A 6950-nucleotide genomic window follows, 5' to 3' on the forward strand; every position below is an offset into this window, starting at 1 on the left:
AATTCTTAAATCAGTGGAGAAGAGAAAGCACTGAATTATTTGTTTATTTCTTAATGTTTTAGGAAAAATCTGTATAGGAGACATAGTCAGACATGTTGAAAAACCCATAAAATTTAGAACAACGACTATAATATTTGACATTTTGTCAAATATTTAATTCTTTGCCAAATTTGACCCTTGTCAAACAACATCACGGAAGTTTAGAGATGTTTGTTTTAGCTGTGCTGTGTGTTTATTATGTGTGAATGTTGGTACCATGAAGGTGGATATGAAGAGGAAAACCTGATTTTGTTTTTGACAGAGACATGATTCATTCGTGAGGGTGATTCATGAAGATACTGTAAGATGAGCAAACCCCTCAACGATGTTACAAAAATGAATAAGTGGACGGGACAAAGTGAAGTGACATTTTTTGTTAAATCCACTCGCTTATTAACACACCTTTCAGTCGAAGAAACTCGCCCCTAATCATGCACAAAATTGAGCTGGAATAGAAACTAACTGACAAGTAATATCTACAAAACAGAAAACATCCAACTTTTTTTCTTAAACTAACCTAAAAAGGCATATTTGTTAAAGTACCCACTTTTGAAACCAGAGGTTATAAAGATGGATGGATGGATATATGGATAAGGGTAATTAATAGCTGATGAGTTTATTTATGTTACCATAGCTCCCGCCTGATGTCCTCAGATGTTTTTTAAAGAAAACAACATTTGAAAACAATACTGTTTTTATGGAAACGCAAATATCTGCATCTTCGTCCCACAACTGGCTCCACCCAACATTGTGTATGGGAAAAAATCAACAAGAACACTTTTTTTTTTTTCAATGAAGCCCAATTTTATCAGTAATACCCAATATATTAACTGTAATATATACAGCTACATATATATTTTTGCTCACTGTTTTTTAAGGGGGCTATATACCATGCTTTCAAAGTAAACAGTATCCATAAATATAATCATATATTACTTTTGGCACACTAAAGAAGAAATTATTTATGAAAAATAAGTTATTTTTGCTATTTTTTTCTTAAGACATTGATCTCTGAGGCGCCCCCTTTAGCTGCTTGGGTGCCGCCCATTTTATGACATCATCATAGAGCCGGCCCCTGAATCATGTCTGCGTTTGGCCCACAAAAACAAACATCATTCGAACTTTTGCAAAGATTAATGCGCACACCGTGTATCTGTCTGTATCCTGGCCAATGCTACAGCGGTTGCAGTGGAGGCCAGGGCTAGCTGAGCGGAGAAAGTGGGAGTTTGTCTTCCTAAAGGGGGTGGTTCTCACTTTGTGACATCAGCTCATGAGGACACACTCGTTTTCATGGGTATGGGAGGGGCTGCTGTTAAGTGCGATCAAATTACCACTTCAGGGTAGTGAGGAATGAACACTATAATACACTAAAAAGCTCAAAACGGTGATTTATAGGTCCTTTTAAGTTGGAGGAGAAAATAATTTCTGATGTTCTGAAAATTTTCCAAACTTGTTCCACATTTTTCCATCTTCAGCCAATCAGTTCAAAATCAGAAAAGTCTTAATATAACAATATTTTTTGCAATTTTGATGTTCTTTTATTCCACAGCAGATTTTCCACCTCAACATGAAACAGCAAAAGTTAACTTCTTTCTTCCTCAGACCTCCTACCAAAAGTGTTTTCCTCTCCTTCATCCTCCCTTCAATCACTCTTTTCCCTCCAGTCTTTTTCTCCCTGACCTCTCCTGTCTTTCTTATTCCACTCTCACAGCATCTTCCTCAGCTTTGCCTGATAACATCTCCTTCCAGCAGCTTTATTTCAATCCCCCAACACCTCTCTGCCCTCTTTTTCACTCCATCTGCAGCTCCGTCCATCCCTTCCATCCATCTCTGTCTCCGTCAATTCTCTTCCTCTCCTCCTGAACTCATCCTGCTATTTTACCCTGTCCTTTAAAGAATTCTCTTTATTATTTTTTTTCTGTTTCTTCTTCACTGCCTTCTTTCCATCTCAAGGTTTGACCTTTTAACAGAAACGGACAGATGCTGCTAATTTCTTTTTTTGAGAAAGGTTTGATGCTTCTGTTTCCTCCATCTAGTCCTCTGCTTGTTACGTCAAATGAAAGTAATCTTGAAAGTCTACTTGAAAAACCACCAATAAATGCCATTCAAAATCTACAACTTCTGAGTCATAGACTGCAGAATCACTGGACGGCTCGACCCGTCCCCCCTCGTGTTCCAAACAGGAAGTACCTGCGGGCTCCAAGAAGCCAAAATCCCACAGACTTCTATAAAGAAATAGCCAGTTATTACTCAGTCATTCTTCTTCTTTCTCATCCTTATTTTCTTCATGATATTTTTTTTTTAATCGCAAGTTGTTCAAGTTTTAAACTAACCAATCAGATGCCTCAGTAAAAGCTGGCCCCACCTCAAACGTTTGATTGACGTTCACTTTCAGTGAAAAATAGTAATTGGGGTATACTTGTATAGCTCTTTTCTACCTTCCTTGAAGGCCCCTAGTGCTTTACAGTCACAGTCCCATCACACATTCACACACTGGCTGTGGCCCCTCTGCCGAACACTGGTGCCAGCTTTCCACCAGAGGCAATTTGGGGTTCTGTGTCTTTCCCAAGGCCACTTCGACACATGGTGTGCAAGGAGGGAATCAAACTTGCAATCTTCTGATCAGGAGTCGATCGCCCTACCGCTGCACCACGGCCACCCCAGGGTGGGGACTTCAAACAAGCTCACTTCTGGTTATTGAGAGTAGGTACCCTGACTAAGACCAACTCGGCCCGATTGTCGTCTGGCCCCAAATGGTGGAGCCCGTTTCCTGGATAAATGGCGACTGAATATGCTTTATTTTGCAGGAACCAAAGGTTAATGACTTTACTTGCTGTGATGTAATTTTTTTTTCTTTTTGGATTACTGTGCCCAAACTGCATTTACACCAAGTATGGGTGCATGCGAATTTTTATGATTTTCTTTTTGTATATGAGGCAGGGGTAAAATTTTTCCTCACAGGCGCATTACAAAAAAAATTATAAAAAAAAAACAATCTGATCCCCACAGTCCAGGACAGACATATTTATCCAAATAGTTAACCTCTACACAGACCCCACCTTTTGTATTCCAAAATCTAGCTGTTAAACAGAAAAAAGGTTTTATAAAAGAAGGTCATGAATTACAAACTTATTTTTTGCCTGGAGGACCTGGAAACCAAAGCAACTCTCATGAACACGTGATTCAGCTACAGGTCAGTTTGGCTAACAATGTTCCAGGTAAAAAAAAAACTGACATTATAGAAAGACTTTAGATTGTAGTGTTTTGATGAAAACTACTTGAAATGTTCAAGCGCCAAAGGCGTTTCCTGTAAAGTCTCCTGCCTGCGAGCACTTCACATCATCACAGCACTTTCAGGATCACAGCAGGAAAAGTTTCACGCGGCTGAAACTTCACCTGAGCCACACAAAGCTTTTCCTGTTTTCTTCAGTAATACAAAAAACTTTTTGTAATCGACTTTTTGTCTCCTAAACGGTTTAATTACCCATTCTTTTCCACATTCCCCACTTTTTCCATTTCATTTTCTTTCTGATGGATTTATTTCATCATCCAGTCAATTTCACACTCCTTCAGTCCATTGTCTTTTTGTTTCTTTCACTTCCTTTCTTTATCAGTTTACTTCGCTTTAAGAGGTTTTTCTGAAAAGTGAATCTTCTTTCTTGATTATTGATGTTACCAAATCAATTGTCCACCTTTGCAGGTGTTTTTGTCAAAGTCCCCGTCTTCATTTTTCATTGTAATGAAGTTTTCATTATACAAGTCGACTGCGAGTCACACATTGGTGCCTCCTCCTCCTCCTCCTCGTCCTCTGTCCTCCTTTCTCTTCCTCCTGTCTCATTCTCCGTCTGTGCGTTTGTGTGTGTGGTCCCAGTGCTCAGTGGTGACTGCCGCCAATCCCATTAGCCAGATGAGCAAGCTTCCAATGAAGGGGAAAGAATAATGAAAACACCAGCGTCTCCCCCACACACTCCCCCTCTGTCCGCTCCTCCCTTTGGAGGCTGTATGTTTGAAAGTGTGTGTTTACGCCGTGCATTCAGACGCCTCGCAGCGAAACCGTATGAGTGTTCATGATGAAGTCAGAGATGCAAAAGAGCTGCAGATGAGAGTTCCTGCTGGGATCATCATCTCTGTCCAAGAAAAGAAAAAATGTGAATTTCAGGATGCAGTACATTTAGGAGAAATGTTCCACAAACCTTGAACCAAAAACACAATTATTTACCAGCTGAGTATAAAAAGTTGGATTAACAAACACTAAAGCGGGGCTGCTCATTCCTGGTCCTCAATACCATCCTGCCTGTTTTCCAGATTTCCACGCCCTGCTAACTTTTGATTAGCTCCATCAGATGTCCCAAATTCTGAGTCAATGAACACACCTGCTCCAGGTAATACGCAGTAAACAGTACAAGAGAGCTAGAAAACAGGCAGGGTGGTAGATTTTGAGGACCAGGAAAGAGCAGCTCTGCAATAAAGAATCTGAACAATGTAATTTGTCCTAAAACAAGGACAGACAGCTCAGATTAAACCACTAACATTCACTGGTTGTGTAATAAAACTTCTGGAACTCTCCAGGGAGAAAGTTATGGTGGCTGCAAAAAAAGAGAATCACAAATAACCTGATTCAGGGGTTCCAACAGCCTTTATTACTTTATTAATTAAAGTTCTGCAACCTGACAAAGCCCAATTGGATGACTACTGTCTGAAAAATACATAAATAAAACACAACCTGCTTGTCAAAATAACAATAAAAGGTAGTCATCTAAATCTCATCAACCATGAGGGTGCACTTAAGCTCATCTGATGTCATTAAAATACACCTGAAGTTCTTAAAAAGAGAAACTACACCCTTTCCATTGTTGTGTTTCCATTGACTGTCTATGAAAACTGGACAGAGTGACTCCTCCCCTCTGGTGTTCTAAACAGGAAGTACCTGCTGGCTCCTAAAGCCAAAATCCCATTGACTTGTATAGAGAATTAAACAGCTTTTACTATGTCATCTATTAGTCGTAACCATTCTTGCCCTGATTTCTCTTTAATGTGTTCTTGATAATGCTAATTTTTTTCAGGATATTTTTTCTGTAGTTATTCAATTTATAAATCGACCAATCAGATGCCTTAAAAAAATGATGTAGTCTGCTGGATTTTGTGTAGCCCATTTTCAAGTGGTAGGGGTGTGGCCTTCCAACAAACTCCAACCTGATTGGCCAAAGTGGTTGCCATAGAAATGTTGACTCACACCAACTCAGACCAATCACTACTTACTGATGACGTCTGGCTCTAACATGGTGACGTCTATATGATAAAAAAATGAATCAACGTCATTTGATTGGAACTATTTTCGATGAGTGACACCACACTCACTCCAGTTCTCACATACAATCAATTTGACCCTGCAGAGGTCTTTGGACTGAACCGAGCCGCAGTTTTACCTTTATTTTCTCTTTCTTTTTTGGGTGGTGAGGGGTGTAAGAATGGTAGGAGTAAAAAGTTCATTCTTGATATTTTAGCAATTTGTTACTTTTTTACAGTTTTAACATACGTTTTTTCTTTATGCTCTTCAAACGTCAAAACATAGATTGAACTTAATGTTTTTTTTTATTTTTATTTACTCTATGTTAATCTATTTTATTTTTTTCAAAATGAACATTTACATTTTGTTTCTGTTTTTTATGATGTTTTCCTGAATTTAAATGTGATGTCCATAGAAAGATTTTTATTAAACAGAGTTTTATATAGTTTAGACATGGAAAACAGGAAGGAAAGTGATGATGGATGGAAAGACATTACAAACCTTTCATGTCTATATAAAAACATGAGGGGATTTTATGAAGAGTTTAAGTGTTTTAATAAAATCCTTGACTGTTTAACACAGAAACTGCCTCCAAAATGTCGCTCAAACCCACTTTTCACCGTTTGACATCATGTTTTCTTCTATGAAAATAATGTTTCTGTAACAGCAATCTGCTTTACATGCACATAGATTACATTTTTACTGTAGTTTAAAAAAAGTTTTTGTAATCATAATGAGTGGTGACTCAAACCTTCACTCTTGAGCTCAGACCTGAAGATCCACAAAAAAATGTGGTCCTTGAGTTTTCAGGTGCATCCGAGAACGTCCATGCACGTCTCATTTTCCTACATTTGTTTCACAATTTAACATTTGAAATAATCCAACTACAGACGCTTCCCAACACTATCCATGTGAAGTGAAAGTGTGGCTCAAGAGGAGTTTTGAAAAGAGGCGCCCCTCTCTGTTCAATTACCTAAGGGGTCATTACCTGCACTAATGTGTTAATGTAGAGCACAGAGACACTGTCTTTTCATCTCTCTAACTAGCCCCATTAAAATCCATTCAGCTAATGAGGCTTTCACTCAGTCCTGTGTTGATTAAGACCTACTGCTTGATCTGTGGAGAGCTCTGGCAGACAATGCTTTCATTTAGCTGTGCTTTGACTCCATTACTGCATGAAGTCACACTCACAAAGACAGTTTAAAGCCTTGTTACGCCTTTGATGCATTAGAGAATAAATTATCCCCCCATCATGTAATTCAAAAGTTTGCTCCTGTGTAAATGAAGATTGAGTCTTGATACTTTTGGGTGTTTGTTCTGATTGTTGCCTCCATTCTAGTTTTGAATGCAGAGTGATGTGTCTTGATTTTGTCTTTAAAATTTACTTTTTTAAGGAATTTCTTGAAGTTACAGACTTGAAGGTGATGCTTTGCTTTCTTGTTAATGTGAGAACCATTAGGAAATTGTGTTTTGCTTAAGTCTTAGACCTGTCTTTACCTTGATATGGGCTGTCTGTGGGTGAAAAATGAACAAATGTAGGTACATGCAGTGCTTTAAGTGGGCCGGTGCGCTCCGGTGCTGAGCACCGGGACTTCTTTAAATCTCACGTCGGAGCACCGGCACT

General features: G+C 38.8%; 1 protein-coding gene and 1 long non-coding RNA gene across 3 annotated transcripts in view; one reads left to right on the forward strand and one right to left on the reverse strand.

Moving 5' to 3' along the window:
* The window catches only part of LOC112149976 (endothelin-converting enzyme-like 1), a 54948-nt gene that overhangs the window by 16543 nt on the left and 31455 nt on the right, over nt 1-6950 (forward strand). The window lies entirely within an intron of this gene.
* Nucleotides 2884-4299, reverse strand: LOC118599517. Its single transcript, XR_004948911.1, has 2 exons — nt 3082-4299; nt 2884-2993 (listed from the first exon to the last, which is right to left on the reverse strand). It is a non-coding gene; the product is annotated as an uncharacterized LOC118599517 (long non-coding RNA).

Source organism: Oryzias melastigma, linkage group LG13, assembly GCF_002922805.2.
Source record: "Oryzias melastigma strain HK-1 linkage group LG13, ASM292280v2, whole genome shotgun sequence".
Lineage (NCBI taxonomy): Eukaryota > Metazoa > Chordata > Actinopteri > Beloniformes > Adrianichthyidae > Oryzias > Oryzias melastigma.